Below are 20,946 nucleotides of genomic sequence, written 5' to 3' on the forward strand. Positions count from 1 at the left end.
CTGGATTATTTCAGGGTTAGCTATTGATTGTGGATGTATTTAAGATTTTTCAGCTAAGGAATTCTAATGTTCTTGCAGAGGCACTATACCAATGATGAAACTTGTTACTACCTTCAGATTTTTGCACTATTAATGCTTATAGATTACATACCTCACATTCATGAGATAAGTTAATTTTTTTGTACAGTGGCACCAAAATGCCAAGGCGCTGATGTCATTTTATTTTGGTTAAACTGCACAAAAAATTGTGAAGACTAGAGGAATGGCCAAGAGTGGGCACCTCCTCCTCCGGCTGTTCTCTTGATTCGTTCGATCAAGTTTTTATGTTTGATCGATTATCAAGATTGGGATACCAATTTTTAAGGTCCCTCCGAGTTTGAAATGATATTTACCTTGGAGGTACATGGTTTGCAGTTTTTTATACTGTCATTAGTTAATAATGCAAGTTACCTTCAGACTTTTGTATTTGGTTTAATGCTCATGCACAGCTAGTATACCAATGCTGAAACGTGTTACCTTTATATTTTTGCATTGTTAATTCTTATACAAATCTTCCAGTGCCAGAGTTTATTCAAATCTGTTAAGTAAAACCATTGTACTATACCCTGTAATAAAATAACTACTCTATTGTTGCACTAGCCACTGTATTAGTGTATATTTGTAGTATTCGAAATTTCGAATGGTGTTACATTAGCGTATGGACATAAATAAAGTGTGGAAATCTTTCCCAGATATGTGCTCAAGAAAACTACTACCTGTTTTTCTAAATACTAGACGTTTGGGTACTTTAAACTGAACCATGAAAACGTCTTATATTAAGGAATAGAGGGTGTAGAGTTCATTCAAATTGTCCCGGTAAAGCTAGTCACACCTTTGTTAAAATTAATGTTCATTATGTTATCGGAGGAGGTCTGTAAGTTTGTCTCTAGTGCCTGTCGACTACATTCCTGACATCATGATGTAATTTTAAGTCATTTCCTTTTTACAGTGTCACTGAATTGTCAAGGCGGTGATGGCATTTTATTTTAGTTGAACTGCACAAAATATGCTTAAAAGAATAGGAAAGGTCAGGAATCAATCATTCTTTCATAAAGAACTATATATGCCTTTCTAACATCAGCCGTTGTTGCCTTATTTATTCCTTCAAATAGGTGGTTAGAAACAATCTTGCTAACTTTTCCCATTAAGAAATTGGAATGCTTATATTTGTGAGTCTATGCTTCAACTAGTGCCCCTTTTATAGTAATCACACTTTCAATATCTATGCAGACAGGGATGCTCGATTTTAGTGGAACTGCACAAAAAGTCCAACTGGTTCAACATTAGGAGCATGTTTTCTTCCGAACCTTTATATCCAATTGGTGGCACTATGAGCTATTCATTAAGAAAGTACATGGTTTGCTACTATCTTGCTGCTCTTTTTGTACTGTCATTAGATAGTAATACTAGTGGTTGAACTGCACAAGAGAATAGTATAGTCACTGCATGTAGTGCCATTTGAAAATAGACACAGAAAGATTGGATAGTCACTTCATGGACTGCAGAAAAGTAGTATTGTACTATTTATTGGCCAACACTAGGTGCTTCAGCGCTTTGGACTGATTACACAATGCGCATCATTTTGCCTATGTTAAAGTTTGTATTCCGAAAATAGTCTCGCCGTGTGATTGAGAGAAGACCAAATCATATTACAATAGATGTTCCTCTATCATGTGTGGTTCATTCTCATGGTTCTAGCTATTGGTGAAACCACTTACATTTGCAAGAGGAATTGTAGACTTCACAAAAAAAAATTTCTTTCAGTCTATACTGAATGTTGGCCAAGAGAAGCATCCATGTTAATAGAAGAGCATATGTTTTTTCTAGATCTTTGCTTTTGGAGCTACATATTTGTATATGATCTGTGAATCATTGAGATGCATTAACATGTTGATCTTATGTATGGGAATCGTACTAGTTGGTTTTAGTTGTGGCTGACCTTTGCTTTTGGAGCTACATATTTGTATATGATCTGTGAATCATTGAGATGCATTAACAGTTCCTTATATCTGTTCGCCCAGTGTTTACAATTTACTTATTGATCAATAGCTAGCCTAATATGTGCTCCTGGCAGTTCTAGTTACGATGCAAGATCCGAAGTGGCAGTTTTTTTGAATGAAAATTCCTACCTCTGAAGAAACTGACAAGCTGCTCTGAAGAAAATGCCATGCGAATCTGAAGAAACTGCAAGTGAAAGCGTTTGCAAATGCCTTATCTCCTAGCTAAAGTTCATCAACTAATGCCCTCGGCTGTGACTCGTTGCATGCTGCTCCGCGTACTGGCTGCGAGCGATTTTGAGTGCCTGCATGCAGCCGGCCGTAATTAAGGCAGCTAACTTATGCGAAAAAAGATGCGCTTTAATGGTTGTGGGCCTTTTAAATTCGTGGAATCATTATTGACAAGGAGGGAGATGATTCGAGTGCACTCGTTTGACCGTCATGCCGGCGTGCGACCCAACACGGACGGGACGGGATGACACAGTCAGAATTTTAGTTTCTCTAGTTTTCCATAGCAAGCTGGCATGCTAAGCCATGCCTGCTTAATTATGCATTGAATTCCGATGACCGTCGCGCTACCTTCTGACTATAAGTACTATTTCCCGGCCTTCTATGGTGGCACCATGACCTAACTCGCCCTATCCTCATAAGCCCCCACCGGCCGACGTCGCTTGCCACTTATCCTCGCTCTCGCCATGTCCACCATGCCCTCGCCGTCCGTGATAGGCGAGGCCGGAGGCGGTCACCGCCAGAACTAGTGTTCGGTTTTTCATTGGAAGGCAGACGGAGGGAGGAGGCATTCTATCGGTCTGTACATGATAATGCGGAGATCGAGGACTTGTTGGAGCGCGACCGCCTAGCAGAGGAGCAGGAGTTGTTGGAGTGCGACCGCTTGGCGGAGGAGCAGCGTATCACCGATTTGCGCCGCCAGCAGGACATGGAGCAGCAGCGCACCGACGCTCTGAGTCGCGAGCAGAGCGCCCGCAACTGGGACGACTACATGCAGGCCGGCGCCCGGCAAATAGCCCTGGAGGTTGTTGGGCACACATGCGTTCAGGATGCCATTTTTTACTACCAGATCGTCAAGTGGGTTTCCGGCTTAGAAGCCAAAGCTTCGGTGGACCACGCCGGCATGGAAAGGGCCAACGCGCGTGAGCAACGCGCCCTATCGCACCTCTGGCAAGTCCGAGGTGAGGTGGAGGACGCCGATGCCGGCGTTTAGCGTGTACCATAGATGGTGGCCGTCATCGTCTAGTTAGCTAAGAGTAAGTTAGTACTTGTACGCTACTAGAGTATTAGTGAGAGTAGATAGTTAACTTGGCTTTGATGGTTGTCAACGTGGATGTTCAGTACCCTATATGTGGATCAGACCTGTTACTTTGCTCTAAATGTTAAACTTTCCGTTTGAATGTATGGAATGGGTTGTTATTTTTTATATGGGTTGTATTTGTCCTCCACGGGTTTAGAGGTTGAATTGTGGGCCTACCAAGTTGACGCGTACACAATCAGGAGATGATTGTACGTGGAGAGGATGACAACAGGGACCCACCAAGGTCATGGAAGTGTGCAAGCAAGTGCCTCCTTATTTCAAGCCAATAAAAAATCTCTCCTCCTAATGGATTTCTGACATCTGGGTCCCATGCCATTATCAATGTAGTCAATAAACAAGAATGTTGCACAAGGAGCGACTGACACCAGGGAACCAGTAGCTCGCCCAGTTATTTTTGTTTTGGGTTAATTTGATAAATGCCACTCCAAATCTGGTGTTTCTGAGAAATGCCACTGCAATTTCCAAACTTTAAAAAATGCCATTTCATGCCATTTCCAGTGACATTTTTTGAAGTCTGGAGTAGCATTTTTCAAAGTTTGCAAATTGTAGTGGCGTTTTCCAAAGTTTGCAAAAATTGGAGTGGCATTTTTCAAAGTTTGGAAATTGCAGTGGCATTTTTATGAATCGCCATAATTGAAGTGACATTTATCTAATTTGTTTTTGAGATGGAAGTAGGGTGTCAACTGGGCACTCTAGACTGTCTAGGCAGCCTTCTCTTTTATGTTTACCACAGACCAGCCCAGTAGGTTTTTTTCTGTATAAAAAAGGCTAGCCTAGTTTTTTTATCATTTGCCAAGTAAGTCGCTTTGTTGGGCCTGTTGGGCTACAAATCTTTCAAGACGAGGAGAGCTTCATTAGGCTGGACGAGAAAATGGCCTATCAGTAATGAGAAATGGGATGTACATTTTTAAAACACATCAAACCGGCAATTAGTTTCAAATTTCTTTTTTTCATTTCGAGATTTTAAATTGCATTAATTTTTATGCGTGGACAATTTGTTGGATTTTATATTGATACACATTTATTTTTAAAATCAGTTTGAATGTGACTCGCAATTTCGTGATGAAAAACAGTTCGGACCGCACCGAAATATGCAAAATTTCGTATAATTTTTTAACCGTGTCCACAATATGGGCTGTAATGCTAAGAAAAAGAATATGGGCTCCAGAAAAACCTTAATAGTTCGCAAATGGGCTGTAAATTATTAGAAATAATGCCCGATGGGTTGTATGCTGTTTTCCACAGATTTGAGGCTTTCCTAAAAAAAGGTTGGCGCACAAGCAATGAATGTTGGATGTCCATCCAATGACCGTCGTGCTTCTTCAATCTTTGCTCTTCCTGCTCTAGCCACTCAAACAAGCACCGGCGGGGCTGCCTGCTCCCTCCTCCCCGCGGCCGGCTGTGCTGCTGCATAGGCCTCACCGCCCCATTGTACTCCCATCGCTGGCCTAGCCATCCCTCTATTCACCCACACCTACTATGATTCTCCGGTGACGGCAGACGAACCAGTAAACCCTCGTACAGTCGTACTCCCCTCCGCGTGGGAAACAACTGCCGAGTCTTCCCTACCTCCATCTCGTTCCCTTCCTAGGCCACGTCGTCGTCCACCGCCCTGGTGCTCTCGGCGCGGCCTGATCAACATGGTCAACGACCGACATGCACCTGAAGTGGACGATACGTGGAGAGGCTGATAGCTAGGTCCACGGCCACACGAGAGGAAATGCCTTGTTATTACGCGCAAAATAATGATTCCTCCACCTGACATCTAGGACCCACCAAAAGGGCCTCTATATTTCGTGAAAAAATGTTACCGCGGCCGATAGCTCGGACCCACCAGCTATATCTTTGCATGCAAGGAAGTGTGTCCTTATTACGCACAAAAAATGAATACTCCCCCTGCTAGCTGGGACCCAGTATAGTGGTAGGCTGACTTGTGGGCCTACTAAGTTGACGGGGACAGAGGGCTTTGTCAACTTAGTCAATATGCACGATTCTAGCTCTAGTGACCGTACAATGTCCATCCAATGGCAGTAGTGCTTATTCAACCTCTGGTCTTCTTGCTCCAGCCGCCCAAACCAGCGATGGTCGTGCATCGTGCTCCTGACTCCCGTGGCCGGCTGCGATGCGGCGGAGGCCTCACCGCCCCCTACTACTTCCACTGCTGGCCAGGCCATCCCTCTACCCACCCACAACCCCTGTTATTCTGTGACGATGACAACCTCACACCGCAGCGAACCAGTGAACCCTCATACTCCTCTACGCGTGGGCATCCACTGCCGCGTCTACCCCGGCTCCGCGTCCTCCCCTTCCTAGGCCTCGCCGTCGTCCACCGCCCTGGTGCTCTCGGCGCGGCGTGTCAACATGGTCAAGGAATGACTTTGATCGAAAGAGTACTGGACGTGGAGAGGCTGACAGCTGGGTCCAAGGCAGCAGCAAGGAAGTGTCTCCTTATTACGCGGAAAATAATTATTCTTCCACCTGACAGCAGGGACCCACCGGACGGGCCACCGTATTTGGAGAAAAAATGTTTCCCCCCTGACTGCTAGGACACACCGGATGGGCCACCATATTTCGCAAGAAAAATGTTCCCCCCGCTGTCAGCTCAGACCCACCAGAAGTGCCGCCTTATTACGCACAAAAAAATGAATACTCCCCCTGCTAGTTGGGACCCACCTTGGTGGGTGGCTGACTTGTGGGCCTACTAAGTTGATGGGGATAGAGTGCTTTGTCAACTTAGTCAATATGAATGATTCTAGCTCCAGTGACCGTACGGTGTCCATCCAATGGCCGTAGTGCTTCTTCAACCTCTGGTCTTCTTGCTCCAGCCGCCCAAAGCAGCACCGGTCGTGCCGCATGCTCCTGCCTCCCGTGGCTGGCTGTGCTGCCGCGGAGGCCTCACCGCACCCTACTATTCCCACCGCTAGCCAGGCCCTGCGGTGAGGCAGCCTCACACCACAGCCGAACCAGGGAACCCTCGTACTCATCTCCACGCGGGCTTCCACTTCCACGTCTTCCTCAGCTCTGCGTCACCCTCTTCCTAGGCCTCGCCGTTGTCCATCGCCCTGGTGCTCTTGCCGCGGCGTGGTCAACGTGGTCAAGGAACGACTTCCATTAGAAGAGTACTGTACGTGGAGAGGCTGACAGCTGGGTCTACGGCCGCAGCAAGGAAGTGCCTCCTTATTACGCGCAAAATAATTATTCCTCCACCTGAGAGCGGGGACCCACCGGACGGGCCACCGTATTTCGCGAAAAAAACGTTTCCCCCTGACTGCTGGGACCCACTAGCTACATCTTCGCATGCAAGGAAGTCCGTACGGTCAAAAAACGATTCGCCCGCCTGACTGTTGGGACCCAACAGCTACATCTTCGCACGCAAGGAAGTGCCTCACAGTCAGGACCCACGTGGTCGAAGCGTACGTGGCGTTGTCATTCTGGTCGCGAACGTGTATGTACATACTGGTCGATGTAGAGGCACTCACATGTCGTAGTAGAGGCGCGCACGTAGCATGTACACGTACGTACAGCGGCGAGGGTGCAAGAAAGTAAATACGACCACGTACTTACATAGGGGCGGGGTCTCGAACGCCTACTTGCGCGTACGTACGGCCAGGGCTCGTGTCCATGGCTGGGTCGGAACGGAGAAACTGCGTCGTTGTCGTGTTCATGGGGAGGCAACGGAATGCGTCGTGTTCATCGGGAGGCAAGGGAACGCGTGGGAGCCAACCGGCTTGGATGGAACATCCAATGGAAACGAGGCCTGTCGTACCGCAGAATGGAGGAAATGGCCTTGTGTCACACCCTAATTTTCATGCCACAATACTTAAGCTAATCAATCATGATAAAATGTGGTTTGACAAAAATAGTTGAGTGTTTTGGTCCTTGTTTGATTTGATTTTTGTGTGTGTTGGTTGCAAGTGCTCTAAAAATCAAATAAATCCTCCAACTCTTATACTCCTTCTCCTTGATCCAAAACCTTGCCCAATGATCATGCCATGTGTGCAGGACATAAAAATAATTTCTTTCAAAAATATTTTGGCCAAAAAGTATTTTTCTAATTTAGGTTTTCCAAAAACCCCTGAATTGAGACTTGAACTACAAGTACTTAATTAAGGGTGTGAAAAATCTTCTAAAAATTATATTTGACTCATATTATATATAGGACACACAGAAACCACAAAAATATTATTGTAAAATTTATTTTACTACTTTATTTAAAGGCTTTTTCTTAAGGACAGAAATGGTCTTTAATAGGTTTAAATTATTTTAATATTTCAAAAAATATTTGAGAAAAAACAGGGAAACTCAGTGGACATATATTTGCCATATATAAGAGTTTCAACACATGGTCATGTTCAAATTATTGGTAAAATCCCTCAAAAACTATTTCTGGACATTTCAAGCTTTGGAAATGTTTACAAAGAAAATATTCTCCATTGAATATAGGAAAATTCTATCATATCCAAAATGACCTACTTGAGGATCCTACAAAGTCTCATGTAATGGAGAACAATATAGCCCCACCAAACCCTCTCAAAACCATTTCTGTCTTTTTTCAAGTTTGAACAACTTTGCACTGCCAAACATGTCCAAATGCTCTCAAACTTGGTGCACATGCTCAAATGGTGTAATAATGCATCTAGGCAAAATGGCACAAGTTGGAGAGAATGTTATATTGATCAAAGTGCCCCAAAACCCTTCCTGTCCAGAACCAAATTTGAACAACTCTACATTGGCAACTTTCTAAATTTGACCCCAACTTTTGTGGACATGTTCATAACCTTAAATTATGACACTAAACCAAGTGGTGCATCAAGGAGAATAGCTTTGCATGACTAAATCTTGGAAAGTCCATTTCTGTTGATTTCTAGGGTTTACAAAAGTTGCATTGGCAACTTTGCCCAAATGAACTCAATATTGGTGGAACCTCTTATTTTCTCATGCCATTTGACCCTGTCAAGCCTCATGGCAAGGGAAGTCCATTTTCTTTCCCAAACCTACATCAAACACCTTCTGGCAGAAATTTAAAATGCATGTTTTGTACATTTCCACTAATCTCCATGAGCTGAACTTTTTCCCACAGCCTCATCTGCTCCTCCTCTACCTCCTGCATGCTTAGCTGCCCAAGGAGAAATGATTAAGGGGGGCAGAGACCCATTTTTCCTCTCTGGACATCCACTTTCCCCTCCCTTTCTCTTCTCTCTCTCACTCCTTGCAAGTTCCAGAGCATCCAATACCACTTCCCCATTGTTTACTCCCCCATGCAGCTGCCAGACACAAGTGGACGCGCTGGTGTGCGCGAAAAGCCGCGGACGCCGGCCAAAGACGCGCTCTAGAGCACGTCATCACGCTCCCGACCCTTGACGCTGCATCCCACGACCACCTCGAGCCTCCCCCTCGCGCCATTCGAGGTCCTCAACGTCCGCAACACGACAGCCGTGCAGGCCCCCTCCTCTCCCCCTCTCTCTCACCTCCTGCGGCGCGTGCCCAGAGCCACCCGGCTCGGCCAGTGCTCGCGCAGCTCTTGTGGCTGCGTGCAGCTCGCCCCGCTCCTCCTCTCTCTCTTCCTGGCGCCCCACTCAACTCCCACGAACGCCGTAGACAGCCCCTCGCCCTCTCTCCTGGCCTCCCAAGCCTTTGTCGCGGCCACCCGTGCACCGTGTCCACGGTGAGCCACGGGTCGGCTACTTAAGGCCACCCCGAGCACCCTCTCTACTCCTTTGGCTCTCTCTCCCTCCCGTGCACCCACTAGACCAACCCACTCCCCTCCTCGCTCTCTCCATCTGCCACCTTGGCTGGAGCCTTGCCGTCGGCCTCCGCCTAAATTCGCACCCACAACTCCTCCTCCTACCCTCTAGACCACACTAGAGCACCTCCACCATCACCGCGAGCCCCTCCCGTGCTTCTCCCTCTCCTCCCCGTGGTTGTTGTAACACCCTCGATGCGACTATATCTCCCACGTGTCGAGGCACGACTTAGAGGCATAATCGCATTGAAGGCATATGTCGCAAGTAAGGCAATCTTCACAACATCCCATGTAATATAAATAATAAAGGGGAGAGAACATAGTTGGCTTACACTCGCCATGTCAATCAAGTACATAAACAACATTACATCAACCAAACACTCATGGCCCGACTACGACGCCAAAATAAAAGATAACCCAACATGCGCCACGGTCCCGATCACCCCCAACTGGGCACCACTACTGATCATCAGGAAAGGAAACATAGTAACATTGAGAGTCCTCGTCGAACTGCCACTTGAGATCAAGCGCGTCTCCTGGAGCGGAATCAACAGGCCCTACATCTGGTGTAATAGTAATATGTGAGCCACAGGGACTCAGCAATCTCGCACCCTCGCGATCAAGATTATTTAAGCTTATAGGTAGGGCAAGGCAAATATATGAGGAGCTGCAGCAAGTGACTGGCAAAATATGGTGGCTATCCTGTTCGCAAAAGAGAGCGAGAAGAGGAGGCAAAGCGCGAGCGAGAAACTAGAGAGCAACCTGCGCAAACATTACTCCAACACCGTGTCCACTACCCGGACTCCGCCAAGAAGAAGCCATCACGGTAACGCACTCAGTTGATTCATTTTAATTAAGTAAAGGTTCAAGTTATCTACAATCAGACATTAACAAATTCCCATCTGCCCATAATCGTGGGCACGGCTTTCGAAAGTTCAATCCCTGCAGGGGAGTCCCAACTTAGCCCATGACAAGCTCTCACGGTCAATGAAGGAATGGACCTCCTCCCAAGAAGTTCCGATCAGACTCGGTATCTCGGTTCTTCAAGACACTTCGACAGGTTAAAACAAGACCAGCAACACCGCCCGAATGTGCCGACAAATCCCGATAGGAGCTGCACATATCTCGTTCTCAGGGCACATTCAGATGAGACATCCTACGATTAAAACCAACCCTCAAGTTGCCCCGAGGTGGCCCCGCAGTCTACTCGGTCGGACCAACACTCAGAGGAGCACTGGCCCGGGGGGGGGGGGTTAAAATAAGATGACCCTCGGGCTCCGGAAACCCAAGGGAAAAGAGGCTAGGTGGAAATGGTAAAACCAAGGTTGGGCATTGTTGGAAAATCTTTAATCAAGGCGAACTATCAAGGGGTTCCCATTATAACACAACCGCGTAAGGAACGCAAAATCCGGGAACATAACACCGATATGACAGAAACTAGGGCGGCAAGAGTGGAACAAAACACTAGGCAGGAGGCCGAGCCTTCCACCCTTTACCAAGTATATATATGCATTAAGATAACAAGGCAATATAATGATATCCCAACAAGTAAATAAATGTTCCAACAAGGAACGGCCTCCAATCTTCACCTGCGACTAGCAACGCTATAAGAGGGGCTGAGCAAAGCGGTAACATAGCCAATCAACGGTTTGCTAGGACATGGTGGTTTAGAGGTTTGACATGGCAATTTGGGAGGCTTGAAAGCAAGTGGTAGGCATCGTAGCATTGGCATAGCAAAAGAGCGAGCAAAATAGCATAGCAAAGATAGTAGTGATTTCGAGGGTATGATCATCTTGCCTGCACAGTTGTCAGAGTTGACTGGATCCTCGAAAGCAAACTCAACGGGCTCCTCATGAGCGAACTCGTCTCCCGGCTCTACCCAAACAAGACAAACAAGCAACAAGGACACAATCAACCACGTGCAAGGATCAACCCACATGATGCAAAGATGGTATGCTATGCGGGATGCGATGCGGGATGCATATGCAAGATGTGACAAGGAATGCATGAATCTGGCCTCAACATGGAAATCCAAGTGTGCCACTGGAAAGATGAGATGAAATCGCTTGAAAAAAATATAAAGAACGCCGGAGTCGGAGTTACGGTTTGGAAATGGCAAGCAATTCAAATATGACACCGGTCTACAATTTACAGCAAGTAGCCATCTAAATGCAATGAGATGAACATGCTACAGCACTCAAACATGACAACAAAATATATGGGAGGGATACATTCGAGATGCTTAACAAAAGTCTAGCACTGAGCTACGGCCAATTCATCCATTAACAGGTTCAAACTGTTGGGCAACGCAGTAATTTCAAAAAAATTCCTACGCACACGCAAAATCATGGTGATGCATAGCAACGAGAGGGGAGAGTGTTGTCTACGTACCCACGCAGACCGACTGCGGAAGCGTTGACGCAACATAGAGGAAGTAGTCGTACGTCTTCCTGATCCGACTGATCCAAGCACCGTTACTCCGGCACCTCCGAGTTCTTAGCACACGTACAGCTCGATGACGATCCCGGGGCTCCGATCCAGCAAAGCGTTGGGGAGGAGTTCCGTCAGCACAACGGCGTGGTGACGATCTTGATGTTCTACTATCACAGGGCTTCGCCTAAGCACCGCTACAATATGATCGAGGTGGAATATGGTGGCAGGGGGCACCGCACACGGCTAAGGAACGATCTCAAGGATCAACTTGTGTGTCTAGAGGAGCCCCCCTGCCCCCGTATATAAAGGATCCAAGGGGGAGGGGGCGGCCGGCCAGGAGGAGGGCGCAGGAGGAGTCCTACTCCTACCGGGAGTAGGACTCCCCCCTCCAATCCTAGTTGGAATAGGATTCCCCGAGGGGGAAAGAGAGAGAGGGGGGCCAGCCACCTCTCCTTGTCCTAATAGGACTAGGGGAGGGGGGAGGCGCGCGGCCCACCTTGGGCTGCCCCTTTTCTCCTTTTCACTAAAGCCCACTAAGGCCCATATAGCTCCCGGGGGGTTCCGGTAACCTCCCGGTACTCCAGTAAAATCTCGATTTCACCCGGAACACTTCCGATATCCAAACATAGGCTTCCAATATATCAATCTTTATGTCTCAACCATTTCGAGACTCCTCGTCATGTCTATGATCACATCCGGGACTCCGAACTAACTTTGGTACATCAAAATGCATAAACTCATAATAACTGTCATCGTAACGTTAAGCGTGCACACACTACGGTTCGAGAACAATGCAGACATGACTGAGACACATCTCCGGTCAATAACCAATAGCGGGACCTGGATGCCCATATTGGCTCCTACATATTCTACGAAGATCTTTATCGGTCAGACCGCATAACAACATACGTTGTTCCCTTTGTCATCGGTATGTTACTTGCCCGAGATTCGATCGTCGGTATCCAATACCTAGTTCAATCTCGTTACCGGCAAGTCTCTTTACTCGTTCCGTAATAAATCATCTCACAACTAACATTTTAGTTGTAATGCTTGCAAGGCTTATGTGATGTGCATTACCGAGAGGGCCCAGAGATACCTCTCCGACAATCGGAGTGACAAATCCTAATCTCGAAATATGCCAACCCAACATGTACCTTTGGAGACACCTGTAATGCTCCTTTATAATCACCCAGTTACGTTGTGACGTTTGGTAGCACCCAAAGTGTTCCTCCGGTAAACGGGAGTTGCATAATCTCATTGTCATAGGAACATGTATAAGTTATGAAGAAAGCAATAGCAACATACTAAACGATCGGGTGCTAAGCTAATGGAATGGGTCATGTCAATCAGATCATTCAACTAATGATGTGACCTCGTTAATAAAATAACAACTCTTTGTTCATGGTTAGGAAACATAACCATCTTTGATTAACGAGCTAGTCAAGTAGAGGCACACTAGTGACACTAAGTTTGTCTATGTATTCACACATGTATAATGTTTCTGGTTAATACAATTCTAGCATGAATGATAAACATTTATCATGATATAAGGAAATAAATAATAACTTTATTATTGCCTCTAGGGCATATATCCTTCAGTCTCCCACTTGCACTAGAGTCAATAATCTAGATTACACAGTAATGATTCTAACACCAATGGAGCCTTGGTGCTGATCATGTTTTGCTCGTGGAAGAGGCTTAGTCAATAGGTCTGCAACATTCAGATCCGTATGTATCTTGCAAATCTCTATGTCTCCCACCCGGACTAGATCCCGGATGGAATTGAAGTGTCTCTTGATGTGCTTGGTCCTCTTGTGAAATCTGGATTCCTTTGCCAAGGCAATTGCACCAGTATTGTCACAAAAGATTTTCATTGGACCAGATGCACTAGGTATGACACCTAGATCGGATATGAACTCCTTCATCCAGACTCCTTCATTCGCTGCTTCCAAAGCAGCTATGTACTCCGCTTCACATGTAGATCCCGCTACGACGCTTTGTTTAGAACTGCACCAACTGAAAGGTCCACCGTTTAATGTAAACATGTATCCGGTTTGCGATTTAGAATCGTCCGGATCAGTGTCAAAGCTTGCATCAACGTAACCTTTTACGATGAGCTCTTTGTCACCTCCATATACGAGAAACATATCCTTAGTCCTTTTCAGGTATTTCAGGATGTTCTTGACCGCTGTCCAGTGATCCACTCCTGGATTACTTTGGTACCTCCCTGCTAAACTTATAGCAAGGCACACATTAGGTCTGGTACACAGCATTGCATACATGATAGAGCCTATGGCTGAAGCATAGGGAACATCTTTCATTTTCTCTCTATGTTCTGCAGTGGTCGGGCATTGAGTCTTACTCAACTTCACACCTTGTAACACAGGCAAGAACCCTTTCTTTACTTGATCCATTTTGAACTTCTTCAAAACTTTGTCAAGGTATGTGCTTTCTGAAAGTCCAATTAAGCGTCTTGATCTATCTCTATAGATCTTAATGCCTAATATGTAAGCAGCTTCACCGAGGTCTTTCATCGAAAAACTTTTATTCAAGTATCCCTTTATGCTATCCAGAAATTATATATCATTTCCAATTAGTAATATGTCATCCACATATAATATCAGAAATGCTACAGAGCTCCCACTCACTTTCTTGTAAATACAGGCTTCTCTAAAAGTCTGTATAAAACCAAATGCTTTGATCACACTATCAAAGCATTTATTCCAACTCCGAGAGGCTTGCACCAGTCCATAAATGGATCGCTGGAGCTTGCACACTTTGTTAGCTCCCTTTGGATCGACAAAACCTTATGGTTGCATCATATACAACTCTTCTTCCAGAAATCCATTCAGGAATGCAGTTTTGACATCCATCTGCCAAATTTCATAATCATAAAATGCGGCTATTGCTAACATGATTCGGACAGACTTAAGCATCGCTACGGGTGAGAAGGTCTCATCGTAGTCAATCCCTTGAACTTGCCGAAAACCTTTTGCGACAAGTCGAGCTTTGTAGACAGTAATATTACCGTCAGCGTCAGTCTTCTTCTTGAAGATCCATTTATTCTCAATTGCTTGCCGATCAGCGGGCAAGTCAACCAAAGTCCATACTTTGTTCTCATACATGGATCCCATCTCAGATTTCATGGCTTCAAGCCACTTTGCGGAATCTGGGCTCACCATCGCTTCTTCATAGTTCGTAGGTTCATCATGATCTAGTAGCATGACTTCTAGAACTGGATTACCGTACCACTCTGGCGTGGATCTCACTCTGGTTGATCTACGAGGTTCAGTAGTATATTGTTCTGAAGTTTCATGATCATTATCATTAACTTCCTCACTTATTGGAGTAGGTGTCGCGGAAACAGTTTTCTGTGATGTACAACTTTCTAACAAGGGAGGAGGTACAGTTACCTCGTCAAGTTCTACTTTCCTCCCACTCACTTCTTTCGAGAGAAACTCCTTCTCCAGAAAGTTTCTGAATTTAGCAACAAAAGTCTTGCCTTCGGATTTGTGATAGAAGGTGTATCCAATAGTTTCCTTTGGATATCCTATGAAGACACATTTCTCCGATTTGGGTTCGAGCTTATCAGGTTGAAGCTTTTTCACATAAGCATCGCAGCCCCAAACTTTCAGAAATGACAACTTTGGTTTCTTGCCAAACCACAGTTCATAAGGCGTCGTCTTAACGGATTTTGATGGTGCCCTATTTAACGTGAATGCGGCCGTCTCTAGAGCGTACCCCCAAAACGATAGCGGTAAATCAGTAAGAGACATCATAGATCGCACCATATCTAGTAAAGTACGATTACGACGTTCGGACACACCATTACGCTGTGGTGTTCCGGGCGGCGTGAGTTGCGAAACTATTCCACAATTTTTCAAATGTACACCAAACTCGTAACTCAAATATTCTCCTCCACGATCAGATCGTAGAAACTTTATTTTCTTGTTACGATGATTTTCAACTTCACTCTGAAATTCTTTGAACTTTTCAAATGTTTCAGACTTATGTTTCATTAAGTAGATATACCCGTATCTGCTTAAATCATCTGTGAAGGTGAGAAAATAATGATATCCGCCACGAGCTTCAATATTCATCGGACCACATACATCTGTATGTATGATTTCCAACAAATCTGTTGCTCTCTCCATAGTACCGGAGAACGGTGTTTTAGTCATCTTGCCCATGAGGCACGGTTTGCAAGTACCAAGCGATTCATAATCAAGTGGTTCCAAAAGCCCATCAGTATGGAGTTTCTTCATGCGCTTTACACTGATATGACCTAAACGGCATTGCCACAAATAAGTTGCACTATCATTATCAACTCTGCATCTTTTGGCTTCAACATTATGAATATGTGTATTACTACTATCGAGATTCAATAAGAATAGACCACTCTTCGAGGGTGCATGACCATAAAAGATATTACTCATATAAATAGAACAACCATTATTCTCTGATTTAAATGAATAACCGTCTCACATTAAACAAGATCCAGATATAATGTTCATGCTCAACGCTGGCACCAAATAACAATTATTTAGGTCTAATATTAATCCTGAAGGTAGATGTAGAGGTAGCGTGCCGACCGCGATCACATCGACTTTGGAACCGTTTCCCACGCGCATCGTCACCTCGTCCTTAGCCAATCTTCGCTTAATCCGTAGTCCCTATTTTGAGTTGCAAATATTAGCAACAGAACCAGTATCAAATACCCAGGTGCTACTACGAGCATTAGTAAGGTACACATCAATAACATGTATATCACATATACCTTTGTTCACCTTGCCATCCTTCTTATCCGCCAAATACTTGGGGCAGTTCCGCTTCTAGTGACCAGTCTGCTTGCAGTAGAAGCACTCAGTTTCAGGCTTAGGTCCAGACTTCGGTTTCTTCTCTTGAGCAGCAACTTGCTTGCTGTTCTTTTTGAAGTTCCCCTTCTTCTTCCCTTTGCCCTTTTTCTTGAAACTAGTGGTCTTGTTGACCATCAACACTTGATGCTCCTTTTTGATTTCTACCTCCGCAGCTTTCAGCATTGCGAAGAGCTCGGGAATAGTCTTGTTCATCCCTTGCATATTATAGTTCATCACGAAGCTCTTGTAGCTTGGTGGGAGTGATTGGAGAATTCTGTCAATGACGCAATCATCTGGAAGATTAACTCCCATCTGAATCAAGTGATTATTATACCCAGACATTTTGAGTATATGCTCACTGACAGAACTGTTCTCCTCCATCTTGCAGCTATAGAACTTATTGGAGACTTCATATCTCTCAATTCGGGCATTTGCTTGAAATATTAACTTCAACTCCTAAAACATCTCATATGTTCCATGACGTTCAAAACGTCGTGGAAGTCCCGATTCTAAGCCGTAAAGCATGGCACACTGAACTATCGAGTAGTCATCAGCTTTGCTCTGCCAGACGTTCATAACATCTGGTGTTGCTCCAGCAGTAGGCCTGGCGCCCAGCGGTGCTTCCAGGACGTAATTCTTCTGTGCAGCAATGAGGATAATCCTCAAGTTACGGACCCAGTCCGTGTAATTGCTACCATCATCTTTCAACTTTGCTTTCTCAAGGAACGCATTAAAATTCAACGGAACAACAACACGAGCCATCTATCTACAATCAACATAAGCAAGCAAGATACTATCAGGGACTAAGTTCATGATAAATTTAAGTTCAATTAATCATATTACTTAAGAACTCCCACTTAGATAGACATCCCTCTAATCCTCTAAGTGATCACGTGATCCAAATCAACTAAACCATGTCCGATCATCACGTGAGATGGAGTAGTTTCATTGGTGAACATCACTATGTTGATCATATCTACTATATGATTCACGCTCGACCTTTCGGTCTCCGTGTTCCGAGGACATATCTGTATATGCTTGGCTCGTCAAGTATAACCTGAGTATTCCGCGTGTGCAACTGTTTTGCACCCGTTGTATTTGAACGTAGAGCCTATCACACTCGATCATCACGTGGTGTCTCAGCACGAAGAACTTTCGCAACGGTGCATACTCTGGGAGAACACTTCTTGATAATTTAGTGAGAGATCATCTTAGAATGCTACCGTCAATTAAAGCAAGATAAGATGCATAAAAGATAAACATCACATGCAATCAATATAAGTGATATGATATGGCCATCATCATCTTGTGCCTGTGATCTCCATCTCCGAAGCACCGTCATGATCACCATCATCACCGGCACGACACCTTGATCTCCATCGTAGCATCGTTGTCGTCTCGCCAATCTTATGCTTCCACGACTACCGCTACCGCTTAGTGATAAAGTAAAGCATTACATCGCGATTGCATTGCATACAATAAAGCGACAACCATATGGCTCCTGCCAGTTGCCGATAACTCGGTTACAAAACATGATCATCTCATACAATAAAATTCAGAATCATTCCTTGACCATATCACATCACAACATGCCCTGCAAAAACAAGTTAGACGTCCTCTACTTTGTTGTTGCAAGTTTTACGTGGCTGCTACAGGCTTAAGCAAGAACCAATCTCACCTACGCATCAAAACCACAACGATAGTTTGTCAAATAGACTCCGTTTTAACCTTCGCAAGGACCGGGCGTAGCCACACTTGGTTCAACTAAAGTTGGAGAGACTGTCGCCCGCAAGCCACCTATGTGCAAAGCACGTCGGGAGAACCGGTCTCGCGTAAGCGTACGCGTAATGTCGGTCCGGGTCGTCTCGTCCAACAATACCGCCGAACCAAAGTATGACATGCTGGTAGGCAGTATGACTTATATCGCCCACAACTCACTTGTGTTCTACTCGTGCATATAACATCAAACCATAAAACCTAGGCTTGGATGCCACTGTTGGGGAACGCAGTAATTTCAAAAAATTTCTTACGCACACGCAAGATCATCGTGATGCATAGCAACGAGAGGGGAGAGTGTTGTCTACGTACCCACGCAGACCGACTGCGGAAGCGTTGACGCAACATAGAGGAAGTAGTCGTACGTCTTCCCGATCCGACCGATCCAAGCACCGTTACTCCGGCACCTCCGAGTTCTTAGCACACGTACAGCTCGATGACGATCCCCGGGCTCCGATCCAGCAAATCGTCGGGGAGGAGTTCCGTCAGCACGACGGCATGGTGACGATCTTGATGTTCTACTGTCGCAGGGCTTCGCCTAAGCACCGCTACAATATGATCGAGGTGGAATATGGTGGCAGGGGGCACCGCACACGGCTAAGGAACGATCTCAAGGATCAACTTGTGTGTCTAGAGGTGCCCCCCTGCCCCCGTATATAAAGGATCCAAGGGGGAGGGGGCGGCCGGCCAGGAGGAGGGCGCCGGAGGAGTCCTACTCCTACCGGGAGTAGGACTCCACCCCCCCCCCCCAAATCCTAGTTGGAATAGGATTCCCCGAGGGGGAAAGAGAGAGAGGGGGGCTGGCCACCTCTCCTTTTCCTAATAGGACTAGGGGAGGGGGGAGGCGCACGGCCCACCTTGGGCTGCCCCTTTTCTCCTTTTCACTAAAGCCCACTAAGGCCCATATAGCTCCCGGGGGGGTTCGGGTAACCTCCCGGTACTCCGGTAAAATCTCGATTTCACCCGGAACACTTCCGATATCCAAATATAGGCTTCCAATATATGAATCTTTATGTCTCGACCATTTCGAGACTCCTCGTCATGTCTGTGATCACATCCGGGACTCCGAACTAACTTTGGTACATCAAAATGCATAAACTCATAATAACTGTCATCGTAACGTTAAGCGTGCGCACCCTACGGTTCGAGAACAATGCAGACATGACTGAGACACATTTCCGGTCAATAACCAATAGCGGGACCTGGATGCCCATATTGGCTCCTACATATTCTACGAAGATCTTTATCGGTCAGACCGCATAACAACATATGTTGTTCCCTTTGTCATCGGTATGTTACTTGCCCGAGATTCGATCGTCGGTATCCAATACCTAGTTCAATCTCGTTACCAGCAAGTCTCTTTACTCGTTCCGTAATACATCATCTCACAACTAACATTTTAGTTGTAATGCTTGCAAGGCTTATGTGATGTGCATTACCGAGAGGGCCCAGAGATACCTCTCCGACAATCGGAGTGACAAATCCTAATCTCGAAATATGCCAACCCAACATGTACCTTTGGAGACACCTGTAATGCTCCTTTATAATCACCCAGTTACGTTGTGACATTTGGTAGCACCCAAAGTGTTCCTCCGGTAAACGGGAGTTGCATAATCTCATAGTCATAGGAACATGTATAAGTTATGAAGAAAGCAATAGCAACATACTAAACGATCGGGTGCTAAGCTAATGGAATGGGTCATGTCAATCAGATCATTCAACTAATGATGTGACCTCGTTAATAAAATAACAACTCTTTGTTCATGGTTAGGAAACATAACCATCTTTGATTAACGAGCTAGTCAAGTAGAGGCACACTAGTGACACTAAGTTTGTCTATGTATTCACACATGTATTATGTTTCCGGTTAATACAATTCTAGCATGAATAATAAACATTTATCATGATATAAGGAAATAAATAATAACTTTATTATTGCCTCTAGGGCATATTTCCTTCACAAACAAGCATGGCAAAAATGCATATGGCAAACAGATTTTAGACTTAGTGAAATTAACACTTGTCTGGAATTTCAGATCAGGTAGCACACTTCGGAGCAACAAAACTACATGCTACAGGAACTGAACATGGCAAAGTAAAACATGCCATGGAGCTTCTCAAAGAGCTTAACAAAAGTCCCTTATTAACCTTGAGCCAAAAGGGATCAGAAAATACAATTGCAAGCATGTGAACATGAAAAAAACATAATCAGTTTTCAGACTTAGTGAAAACTGGCACATGCTGAAAACAGATATCAAGTAGGCATGTATACGAGCTCGATGCACTGACTACGGTGCAAGTCATGACAAGATAAGCATACATCCATCAAGAATACACAAAATGAAAGCTTGACATGGCAAGAACAATAGCATAGGATGCACGGATCAACTACAACATCATCGGCAAAATTGCAAACAAGTTGACAATCTGCCCAGATTCACAAAGTAGCAAAAGTAGAGCTCGATTGACTCAAGCTAGGGTGCTCCATAATTGCAAACAAAGACATGGATTGATAGAGCACTACAATATTAACAAAACATCCTTACTGATCATCCTCAAAAGAGGCACGGATCACTAGGAAACAACATGAACATATGGTAATATGAGATAAACAGCTCAAGGACTTGGTGGAAATGCTAAGTCCTTGAAATCAGAATTACCAAGTGCACCACTTTGCAAGCTTGTGCTATTCACCACATAGATCACAAAAATACATGGATTGCACCTCTCGAAATAAGACAAAGCCCTTAACAAAACATATGTAGAGCATCA

This window comes from Triticum urartu, chromosome 7A (genome assembly GCF_056163025.1).
Source record: "Triticum urartu cultivar PI428250 chromosome 7A, HENAU_Tu73, whole genome shotgun sequence".
NCBI lineage: Eukaryota > Viridiplantae > Streptophyta > Magnoliopsida > Poales > Poaceae > Triticum > Triticum urartu.